This window comes from Ochotona curzoniae, unplaced genomic scaffold, assembly GCF_017591425.1.
Source record: "Ochotona curzoniae isolate NIBS_2020 unplaced genomic scaffold, NIBS_Ocur_1.0 patch137, whole genome shotgun sequence".
Lineage (NCBI taxonomy): Eukaryota > Metazoa > Chordata > Mammalia > Lagomorpha > Ochotonidae > Ochotona > Ochotona curzoniae.
In genome coordinates this window covers 190,340-207,002 of record NW_024466681.1, presented here as the reverse complement: position 1 = coordinate 207,002, position 16,663 = coordinate 190,340, and the positions used below count along the sequence as shown (strand labels likewise).

At 56.4% G+C, this 16,663-nt stretch overlaps 2 pseudogenes; both read right to left on the bottom strand.

Moving 5' to 3' along the window:
- Positions 1-10,657: 10,657 nt before the first annotated feature.
- LOC121166413 lies at positions 10,658-10,766 on the bottom strand (annotated as a pseudogene).
- Positions 10,767-12,443: 1,677 nt separating this feature from the next.
- Positions 12,444-12,552, bottom strand: LOC121166397 (annotated as a pseudogene).
- Positions 12,553-16,663: the final 4,111 nt, after the last annotated feature.

The following is a 16,663-nucleotide window of genomic DNA, read 5'->3' as shown; positions in this document are numbered from 1 at the left end:
CAAGCCCCTCCCTCACGGGGTTTTGGGGGAAAACTTAGCCAGAGGTGGCCAATGTCAGCCTTCCTTCTGCTTCTCCTGATGGAATACTTCTCTCCGTACAGCCTGCATTCACCCTCATCCCAAATGGCTCCTGTGAAGTTGTTATTGTCTCGTCGCTTGGGTTCTGTCCTGTGGATGGACCCACCCTGGAAGCTCCCTCTTTCGTGTGATGTTTCCCTGTGTCCATGCAACCGCCGGCTGGAGTTCCTTCTAGGTCAGAAACAGTGACTTGGTCATCTCCATGTGCTAGCACCAAACATGGCACAAGACTGCCACAAGACACCTGCTACATGTTCTTGGCAGAATGATTTGCATCAGAACAGTTACACCAAGTGCACAGAGTCCGCAGGTTATCTGCCGTTTCTTAAGCTTTAGGTTCTTGGTTTTTGTTTTAATTTGTTTAGTTTTATCTGAAAGCTGAGTGAGAGAGAGGGAGAGACACAGTCCCCGGACAAGTGGTGAAAAGGGTTAGTTTTGGAGTTGGCCACCCAGCAAGACCTTAGTTAGGATGATACTGGACCTTTATTTCCTTATCATTAACAATAATTGGATCCTGCCTCATTGGATCAGGTGGGAAGGGAATGAGGAGAGAGAGTAAATGTGTAAAATACCCAGCACTGTGCCTCCAACCAGGACATGTTCATCACTGTTGGCTCTGTGTAATTGCTAGTTTTTGTTCCATCACATCTGTTCCACCTCCTGCTCTATCAATCCGTAGATTATTTTTGTGACAGGATACAATGAGGGCATGATAAACTTATTAAGCTTAGGTTCATGGGAAGTGGGCTTTATCACGGTCAACAGGACCTGGAATCTCTTGGTACAGCTCTGTGCCCGTTTCAAGGCCTGCTAACACCACTCTGCAGCACTCCTCCATGCAAGATGTGCCCGTGGATGCCACCATGCCAAGATAAAGCAGTGTGTTTCTGCAGAAACTACACTGACATTTTAAGTTTACAAAAATATTTTGGGCCAACCAGTGTTCCACATGGGTCTGTAATCCTCTCACCTTTCTAATGAACATTAAAATCCAATTTAAATCAAACAACAGCAAAACCATTTTGGGACGAGCATTGTGATATGCTGACTCAAGCTGCTGCCTGAGATGCTAGCATCCCATATGGATGCTGGTTCACATCCTGGATGCTCCACCTCTGATCCAGCTTCCTGTTAGTGTGCCTGGGAAATCAGTGAAAGATGGCCCAAATGCTTGAAAATCCCTGTGTGGGATGCCTAGATGGAGCTTCTGTCTTCAGCCTGGCCCATTCCTGGCCCTTGTGGCGCCATCTTGGGAGTAAACCAGCAAGCAAACTGAAGGATCTCTTTCTCTGTCTTTTTCTGGAACTCTGACTTTCTAATAAAGAAACACATCTAAAAGCAAAAGAGCTGTAGAAAAGTAGTTTCTGGTATTTCAATGTGTCTAGAATACAATGCAGAAAAAGAAATTAATTCTGAATCAGGAGAAAATGATTAAGCTAGAATCTGCACTAAGTCAAGGTCAACCTTTCACATTATTACTGGTAGTAACTTACATAGTAAGTTAGTAGCCCAGGTGAGGCCACTATTCAGCCTGAGTGCTGAGGAGGCGGTTGGGATGCCCGAGTTGCACATCAAAGCTCCTGCATCAGATTCTCCGCTCCAGCTTCCTGTGAGTCCAGACCTTAGTAGGGAGTGGTGATGGCTTCAGTGCTTGGCTTTCTACCACTCCTGTTGGAAGCCTGGATGGAGTCCTGGCTCCCGGCTTCTGCACTTGCAGGCTTTTGGAGAGTGGGCTGGTGAATGGGAACATGGTCTCTCTCTCTCTACCTCTCTCTGCCTCTCAAATTAAAAAAAAAAGGCGCAAGTGAAAGAGTGCCATTATTAAAATATGTTCCCATTGGCCTGCCTGCCAAGTGCCAATGTTTCCAGTCCTTATGTACTTGTACCTTAAATTTAGACGTTTAACAAATATTGTTACATGCCAGTTGAGCCTTGCATACTGTGGTAGTTGCTAGCAAACATTCATAGACATTGCCTTACCCTCAAAAAAAACATTGTGTAACTGAAAGTAAGCAAAGAGATCATTTATACTTTATTTAAACATTTCAATGTTTATTTTAGACATAATAATGAGATTATTTAGTTTCTTTTTTTTTTTCTAAAGGCAGAATTACAGAGAGAAAGAGAAGGAGAAAACAATAGGAAGGAGAGGGCCCGGCGGCATGGCCTAGCAGCTAAAGTCCTGCCTTGAACGCGCCGGAATCCCATATGGGTGCTGGTTCTAATCCCGGCAGCTCCACTTCCCATTCAGCTCCCTGCTTGTGGCCTGGGAAAGCAGTCGAGGATGGCCCAATGCTTTAGGACCCTGCACCCACATGGGAGACCCGGAAGAGGTACCGGCTGTTGCAGTCACTAGGGGAGTGAATCATCGGATGGAAGATCTTCCTCTGTTTCTCCTCTCTGTATATCCGCTTTTTCAATAAAAATAAATAAATCTTAAAAAAAAAAAAATAAAAAGTGAGAGTTCATTCAAATGGCTATAATGGCCAGAGCTGGGAGCTAGGGAGCTGGCCCCTGGGTGTAGGGGCCCAGGCACTGGGGCCATCCTCCTCTGCTTTCCCAGTGACATCATCAGGGAGCTGGATCAGAAATAGAGAAGCCAGTACTTGAACTGGGTGTTCATCTGGAATGCGAGCACCACAGAACTATAGGTGGCAAATGAGCTTAGTGTGTTCATTCTGGTATGTGCCAGCTTCTGTTTATAATCTAATGTCACTGGTGCATGGGGAAGACCCTAGAAGGGCCGTGGAGACATGGATAGAGGGGCCTGAGTCAGCCTGGAGGGCAGCTTCATATCAGAGCTGACATTTGAGCTGAAATATGAGGGGTACATAGAAGCTATCAGAAAATGAGAAGGTGGGAGAGAGAGGAGTGAGGGGCTCTCTGTGGGGGAACACAGAATGTGTGTAGGCAGGAAGACATGTTGTGTTAGAAACAGTTACTGTGTGTTATAGAGAATTAATGATGTGAGCTGGGCATGTTCAACTGGGGAGAGGAAATGATGAGAAGAGTGTTGGACCTTGAAAATCAGTGAGAAGTTCCCGTGTCAGAAAGATCGTGGTATAGAATATGCTCAGAAGACTTGAGACAAACATGTCTTATACTGTGGTAATTCAAAAAGTTCATGGAAATGGAATTAACAGGTACGTTTAATTTGGTGCAAAAAATTTTGAAGACATGCATATAACAGGTCATCGAAAAGTCATGAAAATGTACATATCATGAGAAAACTATATATGGACTTTGCTCCTCACAAGAAGAATAAACAAAGGACATGAAGACAAACATGGCTTATTTTTGGACAAGAAGATGCAAATTTGTAAAGATACCAGTTTTACCCAAGTTAGTCTATGAATTCGATGAGTTTCCTCACCAAATCCCTTCAGGATTCACCAGAGGAATGATGAACTCCTTCTGAAATTTACCAAGAATTACAACTGCATAGGAGCAGCCAAAACATCTTTGTGAAAAAATAAAGGGAGCTTTGCCTTAAAATTTCAGATGTGCTATCATCTTACCAAAAAATGTGCAAGTAACGAGCCAACTCAAATTTTTAAAACATCATTTTAGGAATATGTACTGTGACATTGTGGGTGGGTTAGTGTCACTTGGGACAGTCACATCCTATATTAGAGTTTCAGTTCAAGTCTCAGATGCTCTACTTTTTCTTTTAAGATTTATTTATTTTTATTGGAAAGCAGACTTACAGAGATGAGGAGAGACGGAGAGAAAGATCTCTGTCTCCTAGTCCACTTCCCAAGCAGCTGCAACAGCTGGAGCTGAGCCGATCCAAAAGCAGGAACCAGGAGCTTCTTCTGGGACTCCTTTGTAGATGCAAGTTCTCATGGAAGTCCTCAACTGCTTTCCCAGGCCACAACAGGGAGCTGGATGGGAAGTGAAGCAGCTGGGATATGAAACGGTGCCCACATAGTATCCTGGAGCATACAAGGTGAGGACTTTAGCCAGTAGGCCACTGCGCTGGGCCCCAGATGTTCCACTTCTGATCCAGCTTCTTGCTAATACATCTGGAAAGCAGCAGATGATGTTTCAAGGATTTGGGTCCCTGGCATCTAAGCGGGAGACCCAGATGGACTTCCAGACACCTGAGCTCAATATGGTACAGCTCCTGTTGCTGTTGTACCACTGGGGACTAAACCTGCTGAATCAAGATTTTCCCTCTCTCTCTCTCTCTCTCTCTCTCTCTCTCTTCCCTGTCTTGCAAATAAATACCAAATAATTTTCTTTTAAAAAATTTACAAAATATAATTAACAAATATACCAAAAGATAACATAAATAGGACTTAGGTCAGTTTTACTACCTTCAATACATGTGTGTATTTGCAAAAGTTTATAGGTTAAAATTACTACAAATGATAGTGATGAAGATGGTAGTAAGAACCCAGTCTTCGCAGGGCAGACACACTGGTACAGATCGGATTCCTTAGAAGCCAACATTACCTGTCGAGTACTTGCAGAGGATCCCCACCGATGCAAAAAAGGAGGACTGAGGAGGGAGAGAAGCCAGACTGCAGCGCGTGCTAACACAGTCCCTCTCCACAGGTGTTCTGGAGTGAATCTGCCCATCAAAAGACGGACAAAGTCACAGACACTTACGAGCTGCAATTTAAAATAACATTGAGATATGAATATATACTCCAAAGAATAGCCAAATATGACAAGGTAGACAATGGCAAAGATTGGTGAGTGTGTGGAAGGTGGGGGCTGTCATGGACCCCTAGGGAATGGTACTTGGTTTATTCACTTGGGAAGCTGATTGGCTGCATCTCATAAATAGGGCTCAGAAATTTCACTCCTCACTAGGCACCCGGCTGAAATTCTTATATATTAAGAAACAATAAATGGTGGGCTCGAGGCTGGCACACAGGCGTGGCATGCAGGCAGACCGGGCCCAGGGACCCGTGCACATACTTGAATCCCAGCAGGCAGGCAGGACTCCAGGTTAGCATGCCACCAGATGACTGGATTCAAGAAGCCATGCACTTGCAGGTACAGGGGCTATAGATTGCTCAGGGAAGGGGGTAAGGGGATGTGTGGGAGGGGAGACTGCTGAGGGAGCACGTTACAGATGAGAAATGACTTCTGGAAGACTTCCATTGACAACGCAGCTGCACTTGCAGGTAAACGAAGGGGTTGAAGGAGGGACACCAGAGGACATGTCTGGGTCAGACCAATGCACCTGCTCATGTGGGAGACTTAAACTGGGCTAGGAAGCATTGACCATCACCCATTGGCACACACAAAAGCGAGGGCTTGTGAGGGGTCTGCCTGGCAGGGAGTAAGCTGCAGTACCTGCCAGTGATTGTTGGGGCAGGGGGAGAATCACATTGGGCTGGGCCATGACACTAGCCAGCACACAAGAGAACTAGGTCTGGGGGCAGATACTGTGGGGGATATATGGGCTCACCCCTGAGGAAATGCAATATCTGCTGCTTTGCTTGCTAGCTGGGAGAGGCAACGGTTTGAGCTAAGCATGACCATGGAATTCACCTATACTTGTGGGAACTGTGGTTGGGAACAGATCAGGCTGGTCCAGGCTGAAGCATACACAGGTTGCACCCATTTATTGGGTGTAGGGCAGGCCAAGCTGCAATATCCACCAGCCCATATAAGGTATGGGGGGATACACTATATTGGATAGGGGCCTAGTACCCGCTGGCTGAGATCTGGGTCTGAGAGTACCTGGTGGGGGAACTTATGGAACTCCTCTAGTGGGCTGTACCTCCTGCTGGTGAGCAAGTTAGTGAGGGCTGGGTATGGTCTAAATCAGGCAAAGCTGCTCCACTGGTCAATGGTTTGGGGGACAGACTGGCAGAGCTGAACCAAACCATAGCATACTGGCATGCACAGGAGCCAGGATGGGGTATTCATGAACGCTGGCTATTCACGAAAGCAAAATATGGGGAAAAGCTGGGCAGGGCTAGGCTGCAGCATCCACCAGTGAGAGTTGGGACTGAGGGCAGACCAAGCCAGGCCAGGCTGCAGTATCCGATGGCAAGAGCTAAGCTGAGTTGGAGCAACCATTGGCACACACAAGATCTGGGCTGGAAGCAGGCCTGGTAATAGAGCTAAGGAGATGTACTTGCTGGGTGGTAATTTCCAGTGGTGAACGTGAGAACCAGGAATGGGGGCAGACATGGCTGAATATGGTTGCAACACCACTCGGCATATGTGTGGCCTGGGTCTGGATGTGTGCCAGACTGATCCAGACTCCAGTAGCTGCTGGCACTTACAAGAGCCAGAGTGCTATGGGAACCGACTGAGCTAGGTCACAGCACCCGCTGATTCATGTGAGGTTCGGATCTGGGGGTGAGCCAGGCAGAATTGGGATGTGTCACCCACCCATGAGAGCCAGAATGGGTGTGGGGTGATCTGGCAAGGCCACAGTAACTGCCAATGAATGTCTGGATTGGAGGTGGGCCAAGTCAGGCTGAGCCAAGCACCCACAAATGTGTGATATCTGCAACTGGGAGCTGAGCTGATAGGGGAGCTTGGGGAACTCCCTTATTAAGATACAGCCCTGGGTTTTGAGCACAAGAACTAAGGCTGGGGCAGTCTAAACCAGGCTGGGCTACAGTACCTGTTGGCATACATGTGGATCAGGCTCTGGGGTGGGCCAGGCTGAGCCAGTCTGCAACACCCACTGGCAGTTGCAAGGGTCAAGACAAGGTGCAGGCCAAGTCATGCTGGGAAACAAAAGTCACCAGTTTACATTAGAGCAGGGACTGGGGGCTGGCTGGGCTGGGCTGGGCTAAGCTGCAACACCCCCAAACGTAAGCTGGGACTGAAGGCAGGCCAGGCAGAGGCAGACTGCAACAGGCACCAGCAAATGCCAAGTGAGATGAGCCATGCCAGACTGGGCCACAGCACATACTGGCATGCACAAGACCCCAGGCCAGGAGTGAGTCCATTGAATTGGCTGTGGGGGGACCTGCTGCTTTGCTCGAAAGCTAGGCTACTGTTCAGACTGGGGAAGCACGAGAGCTAGGACTGGGGGGTGGTCTGGGCTGGGAAGGCTGCAAGAAACTGCATGCAAACTAGGTTTGAGAGAGGCCAGGCCAGGCCACTGCATTCACTGGCACATGCAAGAGCCAGGACAAGTGCTGACTGGCCAGGTTTTGCCTCAGCATTCACTGGCAAAGGCCAGGACAGGGTACAAATTGTGTCAGGCTGGACCACAGTACCCCCTAGAGAGTGCAAGACCCAGGACTGGGAGTGGGCCTAGTAGGGAAACTGTTTGCACTCCCCTGTTAGGCTGCAGCTCCCATTGATGTGCATGAGAGCCAGGACAAGTGGGTGGACCAGGCTGGACAAGGTGGTATTCTTTGGCATATGTGTGGACTGGTTCATTGGGTGAGTTTGGCTGAGTTAAGCTGCAAGACCAACAGTGTATACAAGAGTCCCATTGAGATGTGGTACTGACTGGGCTAGTCATCTGTACACACAGAGACTGGGGTTGGGGTGGTCTTGGAGAGGGTTATTGGGGGCCATCCCAACTAGGCTGCAGTTCCTGCCTGTGTGCATACTGGCCAGGTCTGTGGCAGATTAGGCTGCAGTACCCATTGATTTGCATAGGACATGGGGCTGGGGTTGGAACTAACCAGGCAAGTATAATCACCAATGTATACATGAGTATACATTGTATGATGCGGGTGACAAACTAAACTAGACCCTGTACTGGCTGGCATATACAAGAGTCACCCCAGGTGAAGTTTAGGGGACTCCCTGGCTAGACCACTGGACTGAAAGCTCTGGCCACAGGGAGGATTGTAGGATTTGTGGTCCAACATTAGAATGCATTTGTCAGGACTGGACCTCCATGATTGCTGATGCCTGTGCAATAGATGACATGCCTTGTGCATATGGGGGACATGATGACCAGCTCATTTAGGCCTGCAGAGGACGTCAAGTGCCATGTCAAAAGACAGAACAGAACAGGTTGGACAGCTGCCGGAGTCCAGCTCCAGCTGAGTTCGGAGCTCGAGAAGGGTGCGTGAAGTAGGCGTAGAAAGAAGAGACGGACCACTACAATTCCAACATCATTGTGGACCACGCGAGAAAGCTGTCTGCTTTATTTATACAGAAGCAGTACACAGTCTCTTTTTTTAGGGCATTTTGACATAGCTTCAAGGGGGGCACAATTTACAACCGCTTGAGAGGCGAGTGAGGGAGGATCCCACATTCTTTCTCGGCTTGCCAGCCCCTACTTACTTCCCTCAAGTCTGGGTCCCATCCTTGGCACTGTCTGTGACAACCAGATCCCTACCTTGAATTATGCATGGGAAAAGGGCTGAGAACTTGGTTTATGGGGATTAGGGTATTGGCACCAAAGTTCATTAGGTCTGCAGGCCCACACAGTTTGCTAACTAAGCAAGAGTTACAACGACGGAAGGAACTGCAATTAGCAATGAGCCATGTTTACTCTATTTAGGTTTCTGCTCTACAAAGGGCAAGTAAATGTTTCCAAAGATAACTCTACAGATAGTTTCACCTTAAGACAGGACATTATCCATTCTGATGTTGCAGCCAACATTTTCTCAGTAGACGACACATCTTATTCAGTAATACATTCCTACTACAATTCTTATTCTATAACTTATCCATCACTTAATGAGAGAAATACATTAAAAGAGAAGAAATATAAAAATCTAAGGCAAAAGTTTCAAACATTAAATCCCTCTACAATTGTAGGCTCTACAACCTCATAAATAATCAAACAATAATCAAAAGTATACATGATGTTAGTAAAGTCACCCTATTTCCTCTAGTTAAAAATTATTGTTAGTTATTTAAAAGAGTGGAAGAGTTCTAGTTTTAGGTTATACGATATTAAGATACTTTACGTGCAGCTAATTCTCGCAACCTGGTTCTTTACCGTGAGCTGAAAACACCAGACGCAACGACATATCTTAGGAAGGTATCTTAGAGGTTTATTCCAGCGGGGCAGGAAAAGGGGAAGGGGAAAGAGGGGGAAGGGAGGTAAGAAGGAGGAGAGGGAGAGCAGGGGAGAGGAACCAAGGAGAGAGCAAGAGCAAGAGCAAGAGAGAGCAAGAGAGAGAGCAAGAGAGAGAGAGAGAGAACCGAGTGGGGCAGGAACAGGGGAAGGGGAGGGAAGGGAGGAAGAGCAGGGGAGAGGAACCAAGGAGAGGAAGAGAGAGAGCAAAAAAGGGCGAACCGCACCTGGGGGCCTTTTTTGTCTGCCAGGTGTGGGGGGGGCGGGGATTCAGAGGGATTGAGGGCAGGCCCCAGGGGATTGGTGCCTGCAGGTGAATGCCTGGGGATGATTGGCGAGTGGGCGGGTTTGGGGAAGGGGCTGGGAGATTGGGGGTGGGATTCTCAGGTGGAATGCCAGGTTACATCTGATTGGTGGATGGCTGGACTGGTGCGAATTCCGTGAGCAGTGAGGAAGAAGAAATGGCGCAGGGTCCAGGGTGGGATATTGGAATAAGTCCTTATAATTATGAAGGCAGCCAAAGCAACTACATTTACTATGTTCTAAAGAGTTGAGAGTTGCAAGGACAGGCTAACCTTTAAGGTCACAGTAACTATATTTTTGCCATAGCAGGATGGCCTTTTGGGGTCACAGGATAACCTTTAGGGTCCCAGTAACAGGATAGCTATATTTTTTGTCATAGCAATTTCAACCCATACTCCCATCACTTCCATTAGTTTGTGAAACTCTTATCAGGCCATTTCCCAGAAAGCATGCTAAATATTTGGGCCAGATCTCAGAGCAATGGTTAGGCACATAATAAGGTGTCTGGAAACAGCATGGGCTAAGTTGTAATCCTATGCGCAGTTAAAGGCCCACTCACCAAGACATTATCAGTAACATTAACTTTTTTTTTTTTTTAAGATTTATTATTTTATTATTTTTTCATTGGATATACAGAGAGAGGAGAGAGAGAGAGGAAGATCTTCGGTCCGATGATTCACTCCCCAAGTGAGCGCAACGGGCCGATACTATGCCGATCCGAAGCCAGGAGCCTCTTCCGGGTCCCCCGCACGGGTGCAGGTTCCCACAAGCAGGGAGCTGGAAGGGAAGCGGGGCTGCCGGGAACAGAACCGGCGCCCATATGGGATCCCGGGGTTGTAAGGCGAGGACTTAACCACTTGCGCCACCGCGCCGGGCCCTGGTAACATTAACTTTTAAGCTCATGTTGGTTGTAAAAGCCATCTCACAGGGGCAAACTATGCCTAATAGATTGCAGAATTTTTACTGGGGTGGTTGAGTGTCCATGCAAACAGGAGGTGAGACTGCGTAAGGTGGTCAGAGAGAAATCTGCCAGGCCCTGCCAAACAGCTGTAGGCTCCACCAGGTCCTGCCAAGCAGGGGAGCTGTTCTCTTCACACCTTCGTGTCATCCACACCTACTGCACAGATCCCAGCACCCCAGGACACTCCAGCTCTCTTCCAAGGCCGCCTCCATCTGCCTGCAGACAGGGCGCCTCACCCCGCACCCCCGCATTCTCCTTGTCCATCTGCCTCCCGCAGCTCGGAGGCGCTGCTGCCTCCTCCGCAACCGACAGAGAAGGAAAAGGAAGGAGCGGGCACGGGCAAAACCCTACAGCACCAGGTATTCCCAGGTGCTCTCCCATCCAAGTACTAACCAGGCCCGACGCTGCTTAGCTTGCGAGATCGGGCGCGTTCAGGGTGGTATGACCGTAGACGACACACACTGCCTGACAGCCGCTCTTCAGCCTGCTGCTGCCCCTGCCCGCCCCTGCCCAGCCCTGCGCTGCTTTGCCCGACACCCTGCCCTGCCCCACCGCCCGCCCAAGCCCGCCCAAGCCCACCCTCCACCCCTGCTGCACCCGCTGCCGCCACTGCCCGCACCGCCAGGCCAACACCGGCCCACCTCCTGCTTCAGCGACCCCCCAGGACACTCCAGCTCTCATTGCAGGCCGCCTCCCCCTGCCCGCAGCCAGGGGCCGCACCCCGCACCCCCGCATTCTCCTGGTCCCTAGGCCTCCTGCAGCTCGGGAGGCGCTGCTGCCTCCTCTGCCACCGCCAGAGGGCTGGAGGGCTGGCCTTCGCGGCTGGGCTTCGAGGGGGCGCCTCACACTGCTGCGCCCTGCCCTCCTACGGCTGGGCACGACGCTGGGAGCCCCGGCAGCTGGCACACGCACGCACGCACCCACGGGGTCCCGGACACCCAGCCCCGGCGGGCGAGCAGGCAGGCAGGCAGGCAGGCCCCATGGAGAACGGGCGCCACGGGGATGCTCCCCGCTCCCCATCCCACCCCCTCTCCCACCCCCATCCCTTCCCCCACAGCCACCCTCACTCCCGCCGAGCAAGCAAGTGACGCAGCAAGCAATCAGCCACGCTGGGCACCACCACGGGTCGGGACCTGGGCCCGGACAACGGGAGCCGAGGGTCGCGAGGGAGCCGGGGTGGCCGGGCCGCGCCGCACGGCACACTCCAGCGCACGGGGTCACCCTCACCCACCGACTGATGCACACACGCACGCACAGGCCAGCACGCAGGCAGCAGGCACGCACTCAGTCCTACACCACCCACAGGCTTCGGGGCATAAGAGGCATTTCGGGCCACAGTGGGGCGCCTGGGCATCCCCTACACCCAGGGGCGGGACTGCGGCTGGTGTCTGCGGTGGGGGTGTGTCTGCGGGGGCCGGGGGAGGGTGCCCAGCGGAGGGTTGCCGGCCGGGTGGGTGGGTGGGTTGGTGGGTGAGGGGTTCCCTCGGGTGGGCTCTGGCAGGTGGCGTGCAGGCAAGTTTCTCCCCAGGCCTGGCACAGGACCACTGAGTGTGCGTGCAGGCGGGCCTTGCACAGTGGCGAGCCTGGGCTGGCGAGGTGGTGCTGCTGTTGGTGCTGTTGGAGGCTGGCTGCGGGCGCTGTGTGCCCTGGAGGGGCCCGATTCCGGGTGTGGGTGTGGGTGTGGGCAGGTGGCCAGGGAGGCTGCGGGCCGAGGGCAGATGGTGGCGTGGCGTGCGTGAGTGTGTGCGTGCTTGGCAGAAGAGGTTGGCTGGGCGGGTGTGTGTGTGTGTGTGTGTGTGTGTGTGTGTGTGTGTGTGGCAGGTGGCTGTGCAGGGTAGGGCGGGCTGGGGCGCTGGCTAGTGTGTGTGGGGCCTCGGGGTGGACACCGTTGCAGGCGGCGGTGGCGGCGGGCCCCTGGGTTGCATGGGGCGTGGGAGGCGTGTGGGAAGGGAAGCTGGGCAGGCCAGAGCAGGTAGGCAGGCAGGGTAGCAGGTGGCAGGGCAAGCAGGCCGGGCGCTGGTGGTGTGCCGGGGTTCCGAGCTGGTCGGGGGTGTGGGCTGGGGCTGGGTGGGCGAGCGGGGCGGGCAGGCAGGCAGGAAAAGGAGGGAGCGGGCACGGGCGGGGGACAAAAGCCTACAGCACCCGGTATTCCCAGGCGCTCTCCCATTCAAGTACTAACCAGGCCCGAACCTGCTTAGCTTCTGAGATCAGGCGCGTTCAGGGTGGTATGGCCGTAGACGACACACATCACATCACAGCCGCTCTTCAGCCTGCTGCCGCCCCTGCCCGACCGCCCTCCCAAGCCCACCCAAGCCCGCACACCAGCTGCACCGCCCGCCCAAGCCCACCCTCCACCCCTGCTGCACCCGCTGCCGCCCCTGCCCGCACCGCCAGGCCAACACCGGCCCACCTCCTGCTTGAGCGACCCCCCAGGACACTCCAGCTCTCATCGCAGGCCGCCTCCCCCTGCCCGCAGCCAGGGCGCCGCACCCCGCACCCCTGCATTCTCCTGGTCCCTAGGCCTCCTGCAGCTCGGGAGGCGCTGCTGCCTCCTCTGCCGCCGCCAGAGGGCTGGAGGGCTGGCCTTCGCGGCTGGGCTTCGAGGGGGCGCCTCACACTGCTGCGCCCTGCCCTCCTACGGCTGGGCACGACGCTGGGAGCCCCGGCAGCTGGCACACGCACGCACGCACGCACGCACGCACCCACGGGGTCCCAGACACCCAGCCCCGGCGGGCGAGCAGGCAGGCAGGTCCCATGGAGAACGGGCGCCCCGGGGACGCTCCCCGCTCCCCATCCCACCCCCTCTCCCACCCCCATCCCTTCCCCCACAGCCACCCTCACTCCCGCCGAGCAAGCAAGTGACGCAGCAAGCAATCAGCCACGCTGGGCACCACCACGGGTCGGGACCTGGGCCCGGGCACCGGGAGCCGAGGGTCGCGAGGGAGCCGGGGTGGCCGGGCCGCGCCGCACGGCACACTCCAGCGCACGGGGTCACCCTCACCCACCGACTGATGCACACACGCACGCACAGGCCAGCACGCAGGCAGCAGGCACGCACTCAGTCCTACACCACCCACAGGCTTCGGGGCAAAGAGGGATTTCGGTCCACAGGGCAGGTTTGCCCACGCCACAGTGGGGCGCCTGGGCATCCCCTACACCCAGGGGCGGGACTGCGGCTGGTGTCTGCGGTGGGGGTGTGTCTGCGGGGGCCGGGGGAGGGTGCCCAGCGGAGGGTTGCCGGCCGGGTGGGTGGGTGGGTTGGTGGGTGAGGGGGTCCCTCGGGTGGGCTCTGGCAGGTGGCGTGCAGGCAAGTTTCTCCCCAGGCCTGGCACAAGACCACTGAGTGTGCGTGCAGGCGGGCCCTGCGCAGTGGCAAGCCTGGGCTGGCGAGGTGGTGCTGCTGTTGGTGCTGTTGGAGGCTGGCTGCGGGTGCTGTGTGCCCTGGAGGGGCCCGATTCCGGGTGTGGGTGTGGGTGTGGGTGTGGGCAGGTGGCCAGGGAGGCTGCGGGCCGAGGGCAGATGGTGGCGTGGCGTGCGTGAGTGTGTGTGCTTGGCAGAAGAGGTTGGCTGTGTGTGTGTGTGTTTGTGGCATTTGGCTGTGCAGGGTAGGGCGGGCTGGGGCGCTGGCTAGTGTGTGTGGGGCCTCGGGGTGGGCACCGTTGCACGCACGCGGTGGTGGGGGGGGGGCCCTGGGTTGCATGGGGCGTGGGAGGCGTGTGGGAAGGGAAGCTGGGCAGGCCAAAGCAGGTAGGCAGGGGAGCAGGTGGCAGGTGGCAGGGTGCTGGTGGTGTGCCGGGGTTCTGAGCTGGTCGGGGGTGTGGGCTGGGGCTTGGTGGGCGAGCGGGGCGGGCAGGCAGGCAGGAAAAGGAGGGAGCGGGCACGGGCAAAACCTACAGCACCCGGTATTCCCAGGCGCTCTCCCATCCAAGTACTAACCACGCCCGAACCTGCTTAGCTTCCCAGATCGGGCACATTCAGGGTGGTATGGCCGTAGACGACACACACCACATCACAGCCGCTCTTCAGCCTGCTGCCGCCCCTGCCCGCCCCTGCCCAGCCCTGCCCTGCTTTGCTCGACCACCCTGCCCTGCCCGACCCCTGCCCAAGCCCACCCAAGCCCGCACACCAGCTGCACCGCCCGCCCAAGCCCACCCTCCACCCCTGCTGCACCCGCTGCCGCCCCTGCCCGCACCGCCAGGCCAACACCGGCCCACCTCCTGCTTGAGCGACCCCCAGGACACTCCAGCTCTCATCGCAGGCCGCCTCCCCCTGCCCGCAGCCAGGGCGCCTCACCCCGCACCCCCGCATTCTCCTGGTCCCTAGGCCTCCTGCAGCTCGGGAGGCGCTGCTGCCTCCTCTGCCGCCGCCAGAGGGCTGGAGGGCTGGCCTTCGCGGCTGGGCTTCGAGGGGGCGCCTCACACTGCTGCGCCCTGCCCTCCTACGGCTGGGCACGACGCTGGGAGCCCCAGCAGCTGGCACACGCACGCACGCACGCACGCACCCACGGGGTCCCGGACACCCAGCCCCGGCGGGCAGGCAGGCAGGCAGGCAGGCAGGCCCCATGGAGAACGGGCGCCCCGGGGACGCTCCCCGCCCCACCCCCTCTCCCACCCCCATCCCTTCCCCCACAGCCACCCTCACTCCCGCCGAGCAAGCAAGTGACGCAGCAAGCAATCAGCCACGCTGGGCACCACCACGGGTCGGGACCTGGGCCCGGGCACCGGGAGCCGAGGGTCGCGAGGGAGCCGGGGTGGCCGGGCCGCGCCGCACGGCACACTCCAGCGCACGGGGTCACCCTCACCCACCGACTGATGCACACACGCACGCACAGGCCAGCACGCAGGCAGCAGGCACGCACTCAGTCCTACACCACCCACAGGCTTCGGGGCACAAGAGGCATTTCGGTCCACAGGGCAGGTTTGCCCACGCCACAGTGGGGCGCCTGGGCATCCCCTACACCCAGGCTACACCCAGGGGCGGGACTGCGGCTGGTGTCTGCGGTGGGGGTGTGTCTGCGGGGGCCGGGGGAGGGTGCCCAGCGGAGGGTTGCCGGCCGGGTGGGTGGGTGGGTTGGTGGGTGAGGGGGTCCCTCGGGTGGGCTCTGGCAGGTGGCGTGCAGGCACGTTTCTCCCCAGGCCTGGCACAAGACCACTGAGTGTGCGTGCAGGCGGGCCCTGCGCAGTGGCAAGCCTGGGCTGGCGAGGTGGTGCTGCTGTTGGTGCTGTTGGAGGCTGGCTGCGGGCGCTGTGTGCCCTGGAGGGGCCCGATTCCGGGTGTGGGTGTGGGTGTGGGTGTGGGCAGGTGGCCAGGGAGGCTGCGGGCCGAGGGCAGATGGTGGCGTGGCGTGCGTGAGTGTGTGCGTGCTTGGCAGAAGAGGTTGGCTGTGTGTGTGTGTGTTTGTGGCATTTGGCTGTGCAGGGTAGGGCGGGCTGGGGCGCTGGCTAGTGTGTGTGGGGCCTCGGGGTGGGCACCGTTGCACGCGGTGGTGGCGGGGGCCCTGGGTTGCATGGGGCGTGGGAGGCGTGTGGGAAGGGAAGCTGGGCAGGCCAAAGCAGGTAGGCAGGGGAGCAGGTGGCAGGGGTGGCAGGGTGCTGGTGGTGTGCCGGGGTTCTGAGCTGGTCGGGGGTGTGGGCTGGGGCTTGGTGGGCGAGCGGGGCGGGCAGGCAGGCAGGAAAAGGAGGGAGCGGGCACGGGCAAAACCTACAGCACCCGGTATTCCCAGGCGCTCTCCCATTCAAGTACTAACCAGGCCCAACCTGCTTAGCTTCCCAGATCGGGCACATTCAGGGTGGTATGGCCGTAGACGACACACACCACATCACAGCCGCTCTTCAGCCTGCTGCCGCCCCTGCCCGCTCCTGCCCAGCCCTGCCCTGCTTTGCTCGACCACCCTGCCCTGCCCGACCGCCCGCCCAAGCCCACCCAAGCCCGCACACCAGCTGCACCGCCCGCCCAAGCCCACCCTCCACCCCTGCTGCACCCGCTGCCGCCCCTGCCCGCACCGCCAGGCCAACACCGGCCCACCTCCTGCTTCAACAACCCCCAAGACACTCCAGCTCTCATCGCAGGCCGCCTCCCCCTGCCCGCAGCCAGGGCGCCTCACCCCGCACCCCTGCATTCTCCTGGTCCCTCGGCCTCCTGCAGCTCGGGAGGCGCTGCTGCCTCCTCTGCCGCCGCCAGAGGGCTGGAGGGCTGGCCTTCGCGGCTGGGCTTCGAGGGGGCGCCTCACACTGCTGCGCCCTGCCCTCCTACGACTGGGCACGACGCTGGGAGCCCCAGCAGCTGGCACACGCACGCACGCACGCACGCACCCACGGGGTCCCGGACACCCAGCCCCGGCGGGCGAGCAG